Source organism: Taudactylus pleione, unplaced genomic scaffold, assembly GCF_031769625.1.
Source record: "Taudactylus pleione unplaced genomic scaffold, aTauple2 ptg000006l, whole genome shotgun sequence".
Taxonomy (NCBI): Eukaryota; Metazoa; Chordata; class Amphibia; order Anura; family Myobatrachidae; genus Taudactylus; species Taudactylus pleione.
The window spans coordinates 19,121,077-19,142,209 of NW_028284409.1; the positions used below are offsets into that span (position 1 = coordinate 19,121,077).

Consider the following 21,133-nt stretch of genomic DNA (forward strand, 5'->3'; position numbering starts at 1 on the left):
GTCTCCTCCAGCGAGTCCCTGTGCTGACTAATACTGATCCAAGGCCCAGCCCGAGGACACAATCTCAAAATCCCACGATTGTGACAGTTTGCACCAGCCTGATGGACTCGGCAAGTGTATGCTATTTTGCCTTACTTAAGCAATAACATGGGATTTTGATTATTTATCTATAAGAGATTTATCTGGAAAAGGAGCATCATCTGCAACTATCACAAATTATTTAAGCAGAGGCAGAAATATTGAATGTTTATCCATAGAATTATCTGGAAAAGGAGTATCACTAATATCAATAACATAACTCCAATGATGTCTCATGTTTATGTGATGATTGCATTTAGTACATGAATATTTTATGTGCTCTGTCAGGCTCTGTTACTTCATTTGTCATCAAGGGTAGAGTTCCTATTTTTCTATGTATGTATGGAACTCAGTATTATAATCCTTTGATACAGTTATCTATGTGGTGTTTCTTACGAGTTATATATGCTGATGTTATATATGCATAATTGATTGCATCACAAGTAAGGCATGCCTATGCATCACCTGTCTTGACAGCAACGATTTATCAACTGGACCTCTCTGTTGAGAATAGTCCTACATTTTATAAAAGGCTCAGACCGTGTGCATAAGGTGAATCCCCATACATTTTCAGTAGCGATGGTCTACAGTCATACTTCACTGATTATGCCCAAACTCGTCTGATCTTGGAAGCGATCCAGTGATAGGCCTGGTTAGTATTAATGTGGGGGACCACTTAAGAATACCAGGTTCTGTAGACATATATTGTACTGTTTAATGGGGATCATAGGATTGCATACTGTGTAGCCTATATATCGATTTCTATGATAATTGCTGTATTATTTCACATTAAGCATATTACCTGGTACCCTTTATTCAGTGTGGGGTATTTGCAGAAATTGTCTATTATATTTTCGTCATCAACAATTATGTATGTATCTGGTATGTTTTTACTACATTAATAAAAGTTAGATTTTATTTCAAGAATTCTTATATAAGTGTGCCCCAAGAATAGCCTTACTTTTTTCTCTATTTATAATTCTGTTATATTTAGGCTGTGGGAGCACCACCAACATTTTGGGATGTATAAATTATTCATAGACATAGATGGTTTTTTATAGTAATTCTAATTATGTTTCTGTGCGGAATCCTCCCTGTTTACCTTTGCGGACTCGGCAAGTGTCAAGGATTTTGGGTAGATTCCTCTCAGGATGTGCTATCTCATCTGGAAAGACAGGAGACCTCTCAGGCCCAGTTTATCCAATTAATTCAAGATATGTTGTCATGTCTGGACAACATTCAGTCCTTATTGGCTCATTCTGCTCCCGTTGGCTCCCTAGCTGCCTCTCCTCCTATGGTGTCACCTGCTCCTCCGATACTACCACCTGCTCGTCTTCAGCTCTCTCCTCCGAGCAAGTTTGATGGCAACCCCAAATTATGCAGAGGGTTCTTAAACCAATGTGAAATCCAGTTTGAGCTACAATCCGCCAACTTTCCGACAGCCAGAACCAGAGTGGCGTATATTATCTCTCTACTCACTGGTCAAGCACTTGACTGGGCCCTGCCCCTTTGGGAGAAGTTGGATCCTCTGCACTCCAACTATTCTGAATTCATTTCCACATTTTGCAGGATTTTTGACAAACCTGGGAGAACCACTTCCGCATCAGCTGATATTCTATGCCTCCGTCAGGGCAGGAGAACTGTTGGGTAAAATATGTCATACAGTTCCGGACCCTTGGTTCGGAGCTCAACTGGAATTAGGATGCCCTCATTGCTGCCTTTTGGAGTGGTCTTTCGGAAAGACTCAAAGACGATCTCACTTCCCGTGACCTCCCAACCAGTCTGGATGACTTAATCTCTCTCTGCAATAAGGTGAATCTTCAGCACAGAGAGCATGCCTTGGAGAGAGGCAGACTTGATCATGGAAGGCCACGTCCAGCTTCTCGATTACCTTCTCCTCCCATGGGCGAATAACCCATGCAGGTCAATCGCTCCTTCTTATCGGCTGAGGAACGGCAGAAAAGGCAGAGACAGAATCTATGTATGTATTGTGGATCTTCTCAACATTTAGTTAAATCCTGTCCCATCCTTCCGGGAAATGCCTCCACCTAACTTATAACAGAGTGGTTAAGTTAGGAGTTGCTATCGAGTCACATAGGAAGTCTGATTCCACCATCCAGGCTCATTTAAAGCTTCCTCGAGGTACCAAAACAGTATTAGCCCTTCTGGATTCTGGAGCAGCAGAAAACTTTGTCACCAAAGACTTTGTCCAGAAATATCAAATCCCATTGAAACCGCCATCGATGGAAGCCACATTACTAGTGGAACCATCACCCATTGTACAACACCACTTACACTTACCATTGGGGTGTTCCATTCCGAACAACTATCCTTCCTAGTGATTCCCAAAGCCTCTCATTCTTTAGTCCTCAGATTACCCTGGCTACAGAGACATTCATCACAAATTGATTGGACTACCATGCAAATAACCTCCTGGGGTTCTAATTGTTTCAAAGGCTGCCCTCAGCAGGTAGTACCTGTTTGATCTTCTGTCGTACAGGACTCTACAGACCTGCCCGAAGCCTATGTTGGTTTCTTGGACATCTTTAGCAAACAGAGCGGGGATCTATTACCTTCCCATCGTGATTGGGACTGTCCCATAGATCTGATTCCCGGGAAGAATCCTCCCAGAGGCCGAATCTATCCTCTATCTCTCCCTGAGACTCAAGCTATGTCAAAGTACATTAAGGAAAACTTAAATAAAGGCTTCATTCATCCTTCCACGTCTCCAGCCGGGGCTGGATTTTTCTTTGTAAAAAAAAAAGATGGTGGACTATGCCCGTGTATTGACTACCGGGGCCTTAATGAAATAACTGTTAAGAATCACTACACTCTTCCTCTCAAAACAGAGTTATTCGATAGAGTCAAGGGAGCCACAGTTTTTACCAAGCTCAACCTAAGTGGAGCCTATTATTTAGTTCGTATCCGCCCAGAAGATGAATGAAAAATGGCCTTCAACACCAGGGATGGGCACTATGAATACCTCGTTATGCCCTTTGGCCTCTGTAATGCTCCTGCCATCTTCCAGTTTTTCGTTAACGAGATCTTCCGGGATCTTTTATACAAGTGTGTGGTCGTTTACTTGGATGACATTTTGATTTTTTCTCAAGACCTCCAAACTCATCGGGATCAGGTGAAAGAAGTCCTTCTAAGGTTGCGGTCCAATCAACTTTTTTGCAAATTAGAGAAGTGCCTGTTTGAAGTCTCAATTGTACCATTCTTGGGCTACATCATCTCCGGAACAGGACTCCAAATGGATTCTACAAAACTACAAGCCATTCTTGATTGGTCTCTCCCTTCCTCCTAGAATTCCATACAAAGGTTCCTAGGATTCGCCAATTATTATCGCAAGTTTGTGAAGGGTTTCTCGACACTGGTAGTCCCTATTACAGCCCTCATCCGCAAGGGAGCAGATCCAACTAAATGGTCCATCAAAGCTACCTCTGCATTCCAACTTCTTAAACAAGCCTTCATCTCAGCTCCCATCTTAAAGCAACCAGATTCCACCCGGCCATTTCTCCTGTAGGTGGATGCGTCAAGCCCGGTGGGTGATGTTTTTCTCCAGATTTAACTTTAAATTCTCCTACCATCCCGGCTCACAAAACCTCTAAGCCGATGCACTCTCTCGTTCCATGATGAGTAACCCTGATCTACCCTTGGAACAACCTCATCCAATCCTGGATCCAGCTTTCTTCGCTCCTATTAACTTATCTTCAATGCCCCCTGTTGGGAAAACTTTCATTGCTCCAGAACTCTGCAAGAGGTTATTACAGTGGGCCCATGCTTCTCTCTTCTCTGGTCACTTGGGTATGGATAAAACTCTTGAATTCATCCAGCGGTCCTATTGGTGGCCTTCGATGAAAGAGGATGTCAGGTCTTATGTGTCGTTATGCATCAAGTGTGCCCAACACTAAATACCCCGGCAGGCTCCACTCGGACAACTCCAGCCTCTAGCAATTCCATTAAAGCCATGGACTCACCTATCTATGGACTTCATCTCTGATCTTCCTCCATCTCAGGGCCACAACACAATTTGGGTTATTGTGGATTGTTTTTCCAAAATGGCTCATTTTGTACCTCTTACTGGGCTTCCATCTGCATCTCTGCTCGCCCAGAACTTTATAAAAGAGATCTTCAGGCTCCATGGCCTTCCTCAAGAGATCATCTCCGACAGGGGAGTACAGTTCGTAGCGAAGTTCTGGAGGTCACTCTGCTCAGCTCTTCAAGTAAAACTCAAATTCTCTACCGCATATCATCCCCAGACCAATGGTCAGACCGAAAGGGTCAATCAAGACCTGGAACAGTTCCTGCACAGTTTTATCTCATCCTCCCAGGATGACTGGATTGAACTTCTCCCTTGGGCCGAATTTGCTCACAATAACTATTATCACATGTCCACCAACTCAACTCCTTTTCTTACAGTTTTTGATCATCATCCTTGGGTGCCAGATTTCCCTCTTCTTTCAACATTAAATGTGCCTGCGGCCAAGATGTCTCTTCAACGGTTCTCCAACATCTGGGAAAAGGTTCGTTCCTCTCTGAACTAAAACCTCAGCCCAGTACAAGAAATTTGATGACTGCCAAAGATGAGCGGTTCCAAGTCTTCAACTTGGAGATATGGTCTGGCTCTCTACCCGAAACCTGAAGACTCCGAGTACCCTTGATGAAATTTGCCCCACGTTACATTGGTCCATTTCCAATCGTCAAAGTCTTGAATCCTGTGGCTTACAAGCTAAAGCTTCCTCCATTTCTTCGCATTCCAAGTTCATTCCATATATCTGTTCTAAAACCACTGGTCTTAAACAGATTTCAGAAGGTCCATCCTAAAGCTTCTAGTGTTCAAACACAGCAAGGAGAGGAGTTCGAAGTTGACAGAATCCTAGATTCCCATTGTCGATAAAACCATCTTCAATACCCCATCGAATGGAAAAATTATGGTCCGGAAGAACGAATCTGGATAAATGCCTCCGATGTCCAAGCGCCCCGTCTGGTCAAAGCGTTCCATATGAAATTTCCTCATAAACCAAGGAAGTGTCCGGTGGCCACTCATGAAGAAGGGGGTACTGTCACATGCCACTCTGGAGACCCCAGAATCAGACCCCGTCAATTACATTTGCAGGCGCTGACCCACGCTGTCTTCCAGCTCCCATGCTGTGCACTGCTTCCTCCTCTCTCAGTGTGGTCTCCGCTGTTGTCCTCTGGTGGGTCCCGCTGCTTTGCTGCATCCATGCCGGCTCCTGCTGATCGCTGGTCCCCACTGACTGCTTTCATGAAGCGCTGTCCTCTGGTCCATGGGTGTGGCCATCTTGGATTGCCCATGTGACTCCACTACCACCAATGAGGAGTCTTCTCCTTCTCTCTCAGCCTGTCAGCTCCCAGTGTCCATCTCCACATGGCTACTGAGCCACTCCACGTAGCTTCCCAGCTACCAACATCTCCACACAGCTACCCAGCCGCTCCACGTAGCTTCCCAGCTCCCAATGTCTCCACACGGCTACCCAGCTGCTCCACGTAGCTTCCCAGCTACCATCATCTCCACATGGCTACCCAGCTGCTACACGTAGCTTCCCAGCTACCAACGTCTCCACACAGCTACCCAGCTGCTCCACATAGCTTCCCAGCTACCAACGTCTCCACACGGCTACCCAGCCACTCCACGTAGCTTCCCAGAGACCAACATCTCCACATGGCTACTCAGCCACTCCACGTAGCTTCCTAGCTACCAACATCTCCACACGACTACCCAGCCGCTCCACGAAGCTTCCCAGCTGCCAACGTCTCCACACGGCTACCCAGCTGCTCCAAGTTGCTTCCCAGCTGCCAACTCCTACCCACAGCTATCCAGTTGCTCCACGTAGCTTTCTCACTACCAACTCCTCTACAAGGCTATCCAGCCACTCCAAGTAACTTTCCCACTATCCGCATCCCTATACGGCTCCTTAGCCGCACCTAGTTCCTACCACATTACTTCATTCCCTAACAGCCTTCCACACCCTCTCATGCGGAGAAATTTCATCAAGCCTAGTATCCTCCAGCGAGTCCTTGTGCTGACTAATACTGATCCAAGGCCCAGCCCAGGAACACAGTCTCAAAATCCCACGATTGTGACACCCTGCATTGACTACAGGGGAATGAATTACAACACCATTAAAAACCATTATCATTTCCCTCTGATCACAGAACTTTTTGACAAAGTCAGTGGAGCCACCATCTTTACCAAATTGCACTTGCAAGGAGCATATAATATCATAAAAATTTGGAAAAGAGATGAGTGGAAGACCACATTTAACACCAGTGATGGTCACTATGAGTATATCATTATGCCCTTTAGTCTCAGCAATGCTCCCGCAATATTTCAGCACTATGTTAATGAGATCTTCTGCAATCTGTTGTACAAACTAGTTGTTGTCTTAGTTGATGATATTCTCATATTCATCAATGATCTGGCACGTAAAGGAGATTCTGACACGTCTCAGTTCCAATCATATCTACTTCAAGTTGGATAAGTGTATCTGCGAGGTCAAGTCTATTCCCTTCCTGGGATATATCATTTCAGGTTCTGGTCTCAAAATGGACTCAGAAAAGCTCCAAGCAATTTAGGAATGGTCACTTTCTAATACTCTCAGGACTGTTCAGAGCTTCCTTGGGTTTACAAACTACTGTTGCAAATTCATAAAGCAATTTACCACTGTCATTATACCAATTAATGCTCTCAGCCAGTAAGGTGCCAATTCATTCTGATTGTCTGAAGAAGCAAAGGAAGCCTTTCAAAAAATCGAACAGAAATTAATTTCAGCTCCTGTTCTTCATCAACCTTTTGGAAGGAGCTGTGCATCCCATTTCCATTCTCACAAACCACAAAAACCTCTTATATTTTAAGACAGCCCGTTGTCTGAATCTGAAGCAATCCATATGGGCTCTCTTCTTCTCATGATTTAACTTCAAATTGTCTTTTCATCTAGGGGTCCATAACTGAAAGGCTGATGCCCTCTCTCACTCCATGGAGCAAGAAATTGAGACTACATCCATTGAGAAGCATATTATCATTGATCCAGTGGCTTTTTCTGTGGTCAGAGTAGAATTATCACCACCTGTTGGGAAAACTCTTCTCAATCCTGTATTACACAAGAAACTGCTACATTGGACTCTTGCTTCCTGCTTTACAGGTCATGTAGGCATACAAAATACCTTTGAGTTAATTTCCAGGTCTTACTGGTGGCACTCTCTCAGAAAGGACATACAACACTTCATTGCCTCTTCTAACAAGTGCGCCCAGCAAAAAGTGCCTTGACAGTCTCAAGCTGAACAGATACTTCCTCTCCTTGTTCCACATCAACCATGGTTATATCTGTTATTGGACTTCATTCCCAACCTAGCAGTTTAAAAAAATTCACCATCTGAGTGGTAGTTGACCAGTTCACCAAGATGTCTCACTTCATACCCATCAGCTCCCAAGTTGGCTTAATTATTTCTACAAAAAATCTTCAGACTCCATGGACTACCTCAAAAAATCTTCTCTGACCCTGGAGTGCAGTTTGTCGCCAAGTTTTGGCATTCCCAGTGTTATTCACTTCATGTCAAGTTCAATTTCTCTATTGCCTACCACCCCCAGTCTGATGGCGAAACAGAAAGAGTCAACTAAGTTCTGGAGTCTTTTTTTGTTTAGACATATCCCCCTTTCAGGACAATAGGGCTAAACTGCTTCATTGAGTGGAATTTTGTCACAACAATCAGTACCATCCTTCATCTGGTTCCATGCCTTTTAATGCCACTGATGGCCTCCACCTTTGAGTTCCAGAATTTCAGCATCTAACTGCCTCACAGGTTCCAGATTCTGACTGCACCTGGCAGCACTTTTCCAAGATTTGGAAAGAGATCTGCTAATCCATTGCTAAGGCTTCTGAATGGTACAAGAAAATTGGAAACAGGAAGAGGAGAGCAGTCCCCAGTCTCAAGCATAGAGATCGAGTTTGGCCCTCTACATGAAACCTGCAAGTTAAGAGTTTCATCCATTGAATTTGTTACCCTCTACATTGGACCATTTGCCATGTTACCAATAGTCTGTAAGAATAAATCATATTTCAGAGCACTATGACCATTCATACAATAAATACTCCCATCTCTTTATGCCACTTCACTTGGATACTGCATAAATAGTGAATCTAGTTACCTGGCTTGGGCTGTGCCTCTCACACTGTGCATAACTCCCACATATCACAGAGGTCTGCTCACACTGCACATTGCTCCCAGCTGGAACTGAGACCTGTCTGTGCTGCTTCTGCCCCATCCACTCAGTGTCCTGTCACTGAGCATGGAGATGGCACTCCGCAGCTCCTGGCTCACAGCATGTCTTCCCAGCATGATGGCACACAAACTGCATGCCAGAGTTCCCTTTTAAACCACGGTATGGGCACAGCCATGTTGGATGCTGTCACCTAACACTCTTCCTCCACTCAGAGCGCTGCTCCCAGACCGGCTGATCACAACATCCAATCCCTGGGAATCCTCCCTATAAATTCCATTTCCTGACTGGTCTCTGTTGCCTGTACAACTTCACTTCTTGCTGAAATTACAGCTCTGTGCTGAGCTCCCAAGGACTCTGTATCTGAACGGTCCAAAGGCCTGATTCAGAACCGCTTATGAGCGCTGAACGCTCGCAAGCGGGTCGATGTTGCCCAAGTGCGCATGCGCGCGAGTGAGCCGGCTCCATCGTGCGCATGCGCAAGACCCGAATAATGATGGCCAAGCCGTCATTATGGGCTTTGCACCAAAGGGGGCGTGCTGTCGATGGTGATTGACAGCACTCCCCCTTTGGTGGGCATGCCGGGGGTGTGGCTGCCCAGATGGAGGCATTCCCATGGAAATGCCTTCCATCTGGGGCCGGTCCCACTGACATAACTAGTGATGTCAGTGGGAGTACTTTTGGCTCTGATAGAGCCAAAAGCACACCAGGTCTTGTGGCAGCGAGACCCTACCGCAGGGTCTTGTCGCAAGGTCTTGACCATCACGACCATCATTTTGCCTGCTCACTATAGCTGTGGGTGGTCACCCACAGCTATGCGAGCGGCCAGGAGGCTGCTCCAAACAGGAGAAGGGACAGCCCTGATTCAGAGTGAGCGCTCTGTCAGAGCATCCGGCTCTGAATCAGAGCCTAAGTCCATTATAGCCAGTTCCTAAACAAGTCTCATACTATCTTGCACATCAGTCTGGTTGTACCACTTATACTTGTTCTTGTAGCCTCCATAGGTTCCTGCCAATACCTCCATCCATCAGTCCCATCTGATGCCTCTAACATCATACTCTTATCAATTAAGTTCTTTAATTAATCAACATTGGCCCCAACTGACCAAGTTTATCAATTTATCATCATCGGTCCAAACCGATTAAGTTCATCAATTTATCAACACTGGTACCAACTGATCTAGTTCGTCAATTTATCATCATCTGAAGCTTATCAATTAAGTTAATCAATTCATCAACATTGGTCCCAAATTATCAAGTTCATCAATTCATCAACATCGGACTCATATCAATTAAATTCATACCAATCCAGCTTCAATACAGCATAATCTGTCCCAATCCAATTCTGCCCATTTCTTCAGTATTATATAACCAGTCCCATTCCAACCTGCTGTTCAATAAAGACATTCGATTCCTGTCCTCACCTTTTGGCCCATCATACACTGCCATATCTCTGCCTCCTCACATCAGTACATGAGTCTTGGCTTAAGACATCTAAGTTAGTTCACGCATTTCAAATTTCCTCTTCAACCACCCACACCAACCCAAACCAACCCTCAGGCATGACAGTGTCTACAAATTACAAACTGACTGTGTGTTTTGCAGCACACTTGTGGCAATGTCAGCACTGCTGTGCCACTAGGAGTTTGTGCCACATGTCGCTAATTGGTACACATCAGTAAGTGTTGGTCACCATGGCACTGTAGAGAGTGGTGTGCAATGCTCACATAGTGATGGCATGTCTTAGATACTAGTAGTGGCATCTGATTAGTGGTGCATACAACCATCACTGAACTACAAGTCTTAGCCCAGAAAGAGGTATCTTTGAATTACAAACTGACTGTGTGTTTTATGCTGCACACTTGCAGCAATTTTGGCACTTCTGTGCCACTAGGAGTTTGTAAAACATGTCACTAATTTGTACACATCAGTAGGTGCTGGTCACTGCGGCAATGTAGAAAGTGTTTGAAGGTGCTGTATGAGATCATCACTAAACTACAAGTCTCAAATCAGAAAGAGGTGTCTTTGGATTACAAACTGACTGCATTCTCTGCAGCAAATGTGCTGCAAATTTCGCAGTGCCATGTTGCACAATGTCACACCTTAGAAATTAGTAGTGGGGTTTGAACACTATGAAAAGTATGAAACCATCTCTCAACTACAAGGACAGAAATAGATTACACTTTGACTACCATGCAGCATTAATACACTGAAATTCAAACACACACTGACACTAAGTAAAATATGGCTTGCGCATATGCTATGGTGCATTAATATCTGTCATCATACGTTCTACTGTAAGTCCTGCACCCTATGTTCTGCTCTGTTTATACAGTATGCAAAATGGCTGTGAGGCAGCAGCCATACTCCAATAGTGAGCTGCAAATCCTCCTACAGTGGCGGGATCAGCCTCTTAATAATATTGAAAAGTGTCTGGCTTTTATGAATGCCCAATGCAATATCCTGGCCCAAATAGGGCCAGGATATTGCATGACATCTTGACATCTCTCTGTCTGTCATCTCTCCTAGATTGTAATTCCCAATGGCAGGGTCTTCCTCCCTTCTGTTCTTACAGCTATTTTTACTAGCACTTCATTGACAGACTTCATCTAATCAGTTACCATTTGCAGTAGTCCAGAATTCTCCTCCATGGCCGTTCGTCTCTCCCAGAGGCTCTACTTCTGCTACTTGTGCTATCACTATTGGAGTCAGGTCCACATTTCTCTGATTACTTACTTGCTTACTGGTCCTTGCTTCCCAGCAATATTGTGTCCTGAAAATCTAGATACTAATTGTTAACTTTGCTCTTTTTATGTTTTTGTTACTGTAATGTATACTCCTAGTGCCTTATACTGTAAATAAAGTGTAATAATAATAATACAGTCAGGGTTTATTTACATATTCAATTTTTATTTAAATACAAAAATATATATATTTTTTTATTTACACATGCCCATTAATTGTTATTTGTGCTCTTTTCATGTTTTTGTTATTGTAATGTAGTGTACAGTTATGTTCTGTAGTTTCCCACTGAGTACATTACTGTGTTTTTTTATTCTTTACACAGAACACATCTGTATCATTGTTGAGGAGGAGAGCAGTGATTCCAGTAAGCCTTAACCTTACGTTAAGTGGTGTACCTTTTGTATATTAGTGCCTCCACCAAGGTATTAGTACAGTATAGTGGGAGAGATGTGCTATATGAAGCGGTGTTTCAGGGAAAAGTGGCATAAGTGCACATTATTGAGGAGATATGTTATAGACTAACCTTTCCATAGATGTTAGATTACTGTGATCCTTGTATCCAGCCCATCTGTGACACCCATGTTTGTCTACCCCCTCCCCTTTAGAATATAAGCTCTCACGAGCAGGGCCCTCTTCCCTCATGTGCTTCTCCTTCATGTAATTATACTCTAATTTACAACAGCACCCAACCCTTGGTAACACACACTATGCTGCTTATCTAAGTGTTATGCAGCAATGTATAAATCATGTATCTGTCCAGCATTGTTTGTACTGTTAATATCTGTTTTCTTGTGTGCTTATTTGTTTATGTACTGTGTAAGGCGCTGCAGAACCCTTGTGGCACCATATAAATAAAGGATAATAATAATAATAATAATAATAGCGTCACAGATCGTGCTGCTTTAACTCTTCCTGCTTTGCCTCTTTACCAAGGTGAAGCAGGAAGCACTAATGATGAGATTATTGATATCCCTAAATCTATATATCCAAAATGTTGCTGTTCAGCGCTACAAGTCGCATAAGAAATAATTGCTTTCCAATCCAATTGTGGATCCAAAGCACAAAAAGTTATATTATTCAATGAAAAGTATAACACGCTGTGATCAAAACAATTAGCACAAAAAGGAAGTAAATACAAAAGGTACAAGCCAATACATATGCGTGCGCACTGGTCCCAGTATACAGTCGTCTCTCCAGAAGTGTGTGGTCATCCGAGAAGAATGGCTGTATACTAATAACATTGAGCAGGCTATATACCTTACAGAACAAAGAAACTAGTTAACAGGTTTTCATTGGGTCTTGCTCCTGGACATTCTGGAATGATGCAGGTCATTGGACAGTTCATACAGCATCACTGGGGGTATATCCCAGTTCCTCAGCTGTTGCTTTGTGTGGTTTTCACACCGAAGAACTGGTTTAAACTAATAAAAGACACTACATACAGATATACATTGTAACCACTAATTTCATATAATTCATAACTTGCAGACGCATGATGCGATATCCTTGCCAATAGAACCGAAGTTCTGCAAATAAACAGTGATTTAGAATGGTACCAAACATGACTTGTCTCCTAGTTTCTATACCTTAAACATCATATACTTTAAAATTCATAACTCAAGTATTAGCTAATAAAACCTCTATCATTAAACTTATTGTTTAGGAACCTTTTTATAAGAGATTGCATGTGTGAGAGTGAGAATATTGTGTAAAGTCGCGAGTATGCATTGTGCATCTATGTGTTTTGTGCTTATCTGTGCTTTGGTAAATAGCACAACTGTGTATTGTGCGTCTTGTATATTTTATATGTATTATTTAATGTGCGTATAGGTTTTGATAGGACTTTCAACAATATGCAGTAGCAAAGCAGATGCACAACACTAATAATCAAATATAGCATAGTACACAATGGTTTCGTGCTGACAACGCAAGATGGCGTTTTCAGGGGCGACACAAAATGGTGTCATCAGATATTAATTTAAGATTTGGTTTCAGCCAATCATCCGGCTTCGACAAGATGTAAGAGCATCTCAACTGCCGAGTGGCGGAACATAGCACTTCTGTCATTTACCACCCATACCCTCAATAATACATGGGGAGAAGAGGTATTAGTGCACATAATGTGTGCTTATACCACTTATTCTCAATATCATAATTTAATACATCTACCCCTATATGCTCCCTATGTGCTATGATACCGCTTCTCCCCCATATTGTATTGTGGAGACAATAAAATTACTTGATTTTACAATAAATTGTTTTTCTTTTACACACAGACTGGATAATCATTGACGAGTTGGCTGTGGAGACGGAGAATTCCACAGCCAATGAGTTGCAGCGGCACATTAAGGTAATGTACTGCTGCTTCTCCAGATTCCCAGATTTGGTCTAATGCTCTACAGAGCATTTTAAATGGTTCCCAAAGCCAAAAAAAACATTATTTATTTCAGAGATGAATGACTTACTATCAGCATTGACCTGTATGAAGTAGTACATACACTTCACTTTGCATGAGGCAGATTATATCTTATTATGTGCTAATTATGCCCTCTTCAAGTGCAAGGCTGGATTAAGGGTAACATGGGCATGGGGATGAAAGTGATCAAGTGCTATGTGGACATGTACACTCCCTGCGCTATCAGCCCCAAATATGATTCATATCAAGTTCTGACATTACATGTGAGCTTCCTCTCATCCTTCATATTGTGGCACAATGAGAAGTATTTGCTCTGCAATGTGGCGTAATGTGAATTGTTGGCACTACAATGTGTCAATGTGAAGTTGTGACACCACAATTCAACATAATGTTATGTGGCAGCTCTACAATCCATAATGTAAAAAATTCAATATGAAGATAACACATGTGAACTAAGCAGCCCCTCAGCCTCCTTAATGAAAAAGCGTCACCAAACACTTAAAAATGAAATACAATATATAGATATCACCAAGTGTGTCCAAGAGGCGCTCCTAATAATACAAATACATGTCCCAGTTCAACTCCCTCTGGATGTATCTGTCCAAAAGAATCTCCTTATTCCTTTATGTCCAAGATGGTCACCTCAAAAAAACGAATGATATTCTCATAGTGTAGTATTTATGGGGCCAATCAGAATGTGTCAAACAATGATTATAATCAATTACCCTAAATATTGGTCTACCATATGAAGTAGACAATCAGGCACTTTCAAGGGTTATCCTAAATCACAGACTGCAGTCCCCCACAGCACCTTCAGATCTTTTAGAGTCCTGTATTCATTCCATAAGTATGTAAAAAGTAGAAAAATCTCCAATAGTGTGACAACATTTTATTCAATTAACAACATGAAAAAATAAAAGAAAATAATAAAATTGAGTAGACTCTTACCAAATATAGTGGTCTACCAATGTGACAAAGTAGACAAATCTCACTTGTAAGAAATGGGTGAAAAACCAGGGTGTCCCCACGATCCACCAACCATCTACCAGGTAAGGTCCCAAGATTATCCAAGTCACCTCTCTACCAACGCATTTTGATAAATAGAATGTGTATCTTCCTCAAGGCATAAGGTGAAAGAATAATGCTGCCCATATTTATACAGCCCTCAATAATGCTCACAGTAAAACCTTGTTCCAGACATAGACCTACTACTAGCTAATATACATAGTAAATCCCCAAAAGTCCAGTCCATGAGAGATCCAGCTATATATTCCTCTAAATCCTCAATCACAAATGCGTGGGTATGTAACCATGTGCTTCCGTTATGCACTGGAAATTGTCTCTGTGTGGGTGTAATGTGCACACTTCCGGCATCCACTGGAAGTTTGCCCACGCATGGTGATGATCATTTCCATCTTTGCACAGAAGCCGTCGGATGTTGCAGTGGGTTCTGATGACGTATTAGTGCCAGCAACTTGTATGCGCCATCTGACCACCCACAGCTACAGCGAGCGGCCAGGAAGATGGTTGCGATGGTCTAGACCATCGCAACCATTGGGCTTGCGATGAGACCCTTGTGGTAGGGTCTCATTGCCGCAAGCCCTGGAGTGCTTTCGGATCAAATAGAACCAAGAGCACTCCCACTGACATCACTTGTGATGTCAGAGGGGCCAGCCCCAGACAGTAGGCGTTCCCATGGGAATGCCTCTGTCTGGGCAGCCACACCCCCGGCATGCCCACCAAAGGGGGCGTGCTGTCACTCAACATCACAGCATGCCCCCTTTGGTACAAGACCCGGAGCGACGGTTTGCCCATTGCTATCTGGGTCTCGCGCATGCGCACGACGAAGCCGACTCCATCATGCGCATGCGCACTGGGCCAACATTGACCCGCTTGCGAGCGCTCAGCGCTCACGAGCAGGTCTGAATCAGGCCCTCTGTCATGCAACTTGTGTGCCATCATGCTTGGAAGACACGCTATGAGCAAGGGGCTGCGGAGAGCCATCTCAATACTCAGTGACAGGACACTGAGCGGACAGGGAAGGAGCAGCACAGACAGACCTCAGCACCAGCTGGAAGCAATGCACAGTGTGAGCGGACCTCTGTACTATCTTGGAGTGATGCACAGCATGGGCAGCCCTCAGTGCTAGCATGGACAGACACTGGAGAGGGCTGGATCATGGCATACAGTAGTGTACTGTATATTAGTGTTGTAATACTGTGCCTTTTTAATTTCTTTCCACAGTAAAAGTTCTTTAGGTGATATTCCTCTTTTGATTTATTTGCCACATGTTGGTGGACCATTTTTTTATGCAATTTATTTAAATGTATTAATGTTTTTGTTATACACTCTGTTTTGTATTTTTCAATTTAAAAGTTTACAGTAAAAAAAGTTCTATCTGGTAGAGTTGGCGCAAATTGACAAGTCTAGTACATCTGAAAAACAAGACATACAGGGACAGAGAGCCCAAGTGGATGTGTGACAGGTGTGCAAGAGAATTACTGTAAGTGATAAGAACAGGAGGGAGGAGGGCCCTGCTCATGGAGCTTATAGTGTAAAGGTAAGGGGGAGACAAATGGAAGACATAAGAAGTGAGCTAGTGTGAGAGGTGCTAAGGGCAGAAAGCAGGAGTTAGGTAGACTACAGTATGTGGTGACAGTGGCGTAACTACTGCCCCCGCAGCCCCCGTGTTGGCTTGGAGGTAATGGATAGCTTGGGGGCGACAGGGGCAGTAGTTACGCCACTCAGTGGAGGAACTCCCGTGACTCCCTCCATCTGCCGGGCGCCCACTGAGTGTGTTACCAGCGGGCGCCTGGCTCCTATTGAAACCCCTGGTGGCAGCCGGAAGAAGGATGGAGCTCCCTCCGACTTCCGAGTCCCGCGGGGCACTATCGGAGTGACATCATGACGTCACTCCCATAGTGCCGAGAAGCTGATGCCGGGGACGGAGCTCAGGAGTGAGTTCCATCTTCCGGGTCCCGCAGAGCACTATCGGAGTGACGTCATTACGTCACTCCCATAGTGCCGAGGAACAGACGCCGGGGTATGGGCGGCAACAGCACTGAAGCGGGTATAAAGGTAAGTGGGGTTTTTTTGTTTTGTTTTGTTTTTTTGTGTGTTTGTGTGCACGCGGGGGGGAGAGCAACTACAGGGGGCTCACTACTGGGAGCAACTACAGGGGGCTCACTACAGGGGGCAACTACTGGGTTCAACTACAGGACAGGGGCCATTACTAGAAGGGGCACAACTACAGGGGGCACTACTTGAAGGGGCACAACTACAAGGGGCACTGCATATGGGCACAATTACAGGGGGCCCTGCATAATGGGCACTACTACAGGGGGCATTGCATAAGGGGCACTATTACAGGGTGGCATGTGTAAGGGGCATTGCTGTGTGGCATAATGTGTTGTAAGGGGCATTCCGGTGTGGCACACTGTGTTGTAAGTGGCATTACTTAGTGTGTCATAATGTGTAAGGCACGTTGCTGTATCATGTAACCACACACCTTAAATGTCATCTTTGGGTGTGTTCGATCTTTGGGTGGGGGGGAGTTGGGGGGGAGGGGGGCGCCTGAAACTTTTTTGGCAAGGGGGAGCAAAACTTATAGTTTCGCCACTGTGCGGTGACATGGTTAAGTGGTGGACGGATATGCCTTTTAATTTAAAACCACCAATTCAATAAATCTTTATATGTATTTTAATAAAATTATCAATAAAAAAATCTGCCTTTAATGGTAAAGAGGTAAAGTGTAGGACACAATGGGACTGATTCAGAGATGTACCTTAATGCAATCTCATCTGTGATTATACATGGAACACAGCTGCAAAAATATGCTAATGTTTCCAAAGCTTACCTGAGCATAGGGACACCCACTACTACCCTCTCATACAGAGCATAGACATGGCACCATTTGCCTAACCACCCTGTTACATCCCCCAAATGCTGACTACCTGGCAATCACTTTGTGAATGAAATTATGGCAAAACAATTGCTGCATTTTCCACAGTGTGAAACGCCCAATCTGCGTAAATGTCGGCATTGCATACGTCTCAGAATCAGGCCTACTGTGTCAGGTAAAGTGCATGGTTTACTGGTAAAGAGATTTGTGCAAAGTGGATTTAAGTAAATTCACCTGAGCTATCTACATCTTCTAAAGAAGCTTCCATGTTATACATTCCTGAGTTACAGTAGTACAGTACTAAAGCCTATTTGGATCAGTGTTGCCAACTCTGAAATGAAAAACAAGCAACTGATGAGTGAAACACAAGACAAAAACAAGCGCAATTCAATCCAATAAAGCCCAAAAGAAAAGCCCATCTTAATGTGGTGGTACAGGAGTGGGGGTAATTTAATGAAAACCACAAACTTTATTATTTATTGTTCATTTTATTAAAATGCATATAAAGATTTATAAATGCAAAGCAGGGCTTTTCTCTGCTCTATGAATAAACCCCATTGCACAAAGTAGGAGTGCAGGGCACTTGGTTTAGAATTCTTGCAAAGCAGTCTAGCACCAACCCCACCCCCATTCCCCTGGGAGACTTGTACACTGCATATAAATGAATGCAGGAGGATTGTGGGCCTTATTCAGACCCAGTCACAAGCACTGAGTGCTCGCAACTGGGTTGATGTTTGCCCACTGGGCATGCGCACATCGGAGTCGGCTCTGACGTGCGTATACACGAGACCCGGCTATTGATGGGTGCTCCGTCGCTATGGGTCTCACACCAAAGGGGGCGAGCTGTCAATGGAGATTGACAGCTTGCCCCGTTTGGGAGGCGGGCAGGGGGGTGGCAGGCCAAATCGAGGTGTTCTCGATGGAACACTTGCCATTTGGGGGTTGCCCCACTGACATAAGCAATGATGTCAGTGGGTCAGTGGGGAGCTTCCTGCTTGATCAGAGCAGGAAGCTCCCTGGGGCTTGCGCTTGCCGAGACCCAATGTTAGGGTCTCGTCGCAAGCCCTGATGGTCGCAATGGTCCTGACTATCGCGACCATCAACCTGGTCGCTCGCTAGAGCTGTGGGTGGTAACCCACAGCTTAGCTAGCGACCAGGAGGCTGCAATTCACAACACAAGTGGCCACCCTCATTCAGAGTGACCGCTTGTATCTAGAGATCGACTCTGAATGAGGGCCTATGTCCTCATAATGGTCATCATTAATTCCTCTCCTATTCATGGACAACAAAACATGTCATTTAGTAGGCTAATGAACGACTCTTGCATGCTTTGGTGGAAGGGACCTACAGGGCACACCAAGTTTGTAATTTTAGCACACCACCCACCCCAAAGATTTCATACAGTATTCTTTCAGTATTTGCAGTTAACACTAAATGATTAATTTAAATTACCTCTAATATTATGTACTGCATGTGTCCATTTACAATCATATTCATCATACAATACACTATAGAGAGCAAGCTGGGCTGATATTTGTAGTTGAGTGATGATTTTATACACAGCAGTGCCAACATTAATGCAAGTACTGAATGCTGCAGAAAACGCACATTCAGCATGTAATCAAAATACACCTATTTCTGGGCTGAGACTTGTAGTTCAGTTATGATTTTATTGAGTGCCCTTCAAACCCCACTGTTCATTTTTTAGGCATGCCATAACTGTGTGAGTGCTGCACTCTGCAGTGAATGGCACTTATAGTAGTTATGTGTGCCCATTAGTGTCATGTCCTACATGCACCTAGCGGGCCGGCAGTGCCAACATTGCTGCAAATGTGCTACAGAAGAGCCAAAGTCAGTTTATATTCCAAAGACACCTCTTTCTGGGCTGAGATTTGTGGCTCAGTAATCATTTCATACAGCACTGCTCAGACCCCACTACTAATTTCTAAGACATGCCATCACTGTGTGAGCACTGCACACCATTTTCTACAGTTCTGCAATGCCCGGCACTTACTGATGTGTAATAATTAGTGACATGTTGTACAAATTCTTAGTGGCACAGCAGTGCCAATATTGCCGCAAGTGTGCTACAAAAAGAGCATGGTCAGTTTGTAATCAAAAGACACATTTTACTGGGTTGAGACTTGTAGTAATTTTTAAGGCATGCCACCCCTGTCTACAATACAGAGGTCACCGGCAGTTACTAATGTGTACCAATTACCAACATGCTGTACAAACTCCTAGTGGCAAAGCAATTCTCCTAGCAGCACAGCAGTTCTCCTAGCGGCTGGGGGATGGTGTCCTATCAATGGTCACCATTCCTCTCCTTTTCATTTCACAAGTACTGTAATTGCCGGGGCAGACCTTGAGTGCACTGCTTAAATAGCTAAAAAAAATTAATAAAAGGCTCATGCTTGCTTTGGGGGAAGGGACATGAAGGGCACACCATGCTTGTAATATGCTCACAGCACCTGCTCCAAAGATTTCAAACAGTAATGTATCCCACCCCTCAATAACCACCACCCGTTAATTCTTAAAGAACACTATTATAAAATAAAAAAATAGAGTATTTTTATACTTATTTAGTGTGTTTCCTGTCAGGATTTTGCAGCTAGCACTAAATGATACAGTACATACTGTAATGATGGAGGTTTTTGTATGTGTCCCCCACACACTGATCATTGATGCATACAGTAGTCTCACCTGCAGCACAAGTCGCAACACAGGCACTAGCCGCAAGTGTGCTGCAGAACATGCACATTCAGTTTGTAATCTAAAAACACCTCTTTCTTTGTTGGGACTTATGGTTCTGTGATGATTTTATTGAGTTCCCTTCAAACCCCTCTGTTCATTTTTCAGGCATGCTATCACTGTATGAGCACTGCACAACACAGTGACCGGCACCCATTAGTGTCATGTGTACCCATTAGTGTCATGTGTACCCATTAGTGTCATGTTCTACTTGCTCCTAGTTATGTGTACCCATTAGTGTCATGTTCTACTTGCTCCTAGTGGCAGTGCTGACATTGCCGCATGTCTGCTGCATAAAATGCATGGTCAGTTTGCACTCCAAAGACACTTATTTCTGGGCTGTGACTTCTAGTTCAGTGATGATTTCATATAGCACACGTCAAACCCCATTGCCATTTCTAAGGCATGCTATCGCTGTGTGTATGCCACACATCACTGTCTACATTGCAGCAGTAACCGTTACTTACTGCTGTGTACCGATTAGCAACATTTTGTGCACGCTCCTTTGGGCACGGTAGTGCCAACATTGCTGCAAAAAATGCAACGTCAGTTTGTTATTCAAAGACTCCTATTTCTGGGCTGAGACTTCTAGTTCAGCAATGATTTAATTGAGCAACCTTCAAACCTCACTGTTCATTTCACAGGCATGCCATCACTGTGTGAGCTCTGCACATCACTGTCTACAGTGTCACAGTGAATGGCACTTATAAATGTGTAATGATAACTCCTAGCGGCACAGCAGTGCCAACATTGCCACAAGTGTGCTACATATATGCACAGTCCATTTGTAATACACAGATACCTCTTTCTTGGCTGAGAGTTGTAGTTCAGTGAGGGATTTATGCAATGCTACTCAGAGCCCACTACTAATTTCTAAGATATGCCATCACTGTGTGAGTGCCACACACCACTTTCTACAGTGCTGCAGTGATCGACACTTACTGATGTGTCCTGATTAGCGACATGTTGTACAAACCAGCACAGTGGTGCCGACATTGCCG

The 21,133-nt window shown here is 43.9% G+C and overlaps 1 pseudogene; it reads left to right on the top strand.

Moving 5' to 3' along the window:
- The first annotated feature begins 660 nt into the window (after positions 1 to 660).
- LOC148543107 (5S ribosomal RNA) lies at positions 661 to 779 on the top strand (annotated as a pseudogene).
- Positions 780 to 21,133: the final 20,354 nt, after the last annotated feature.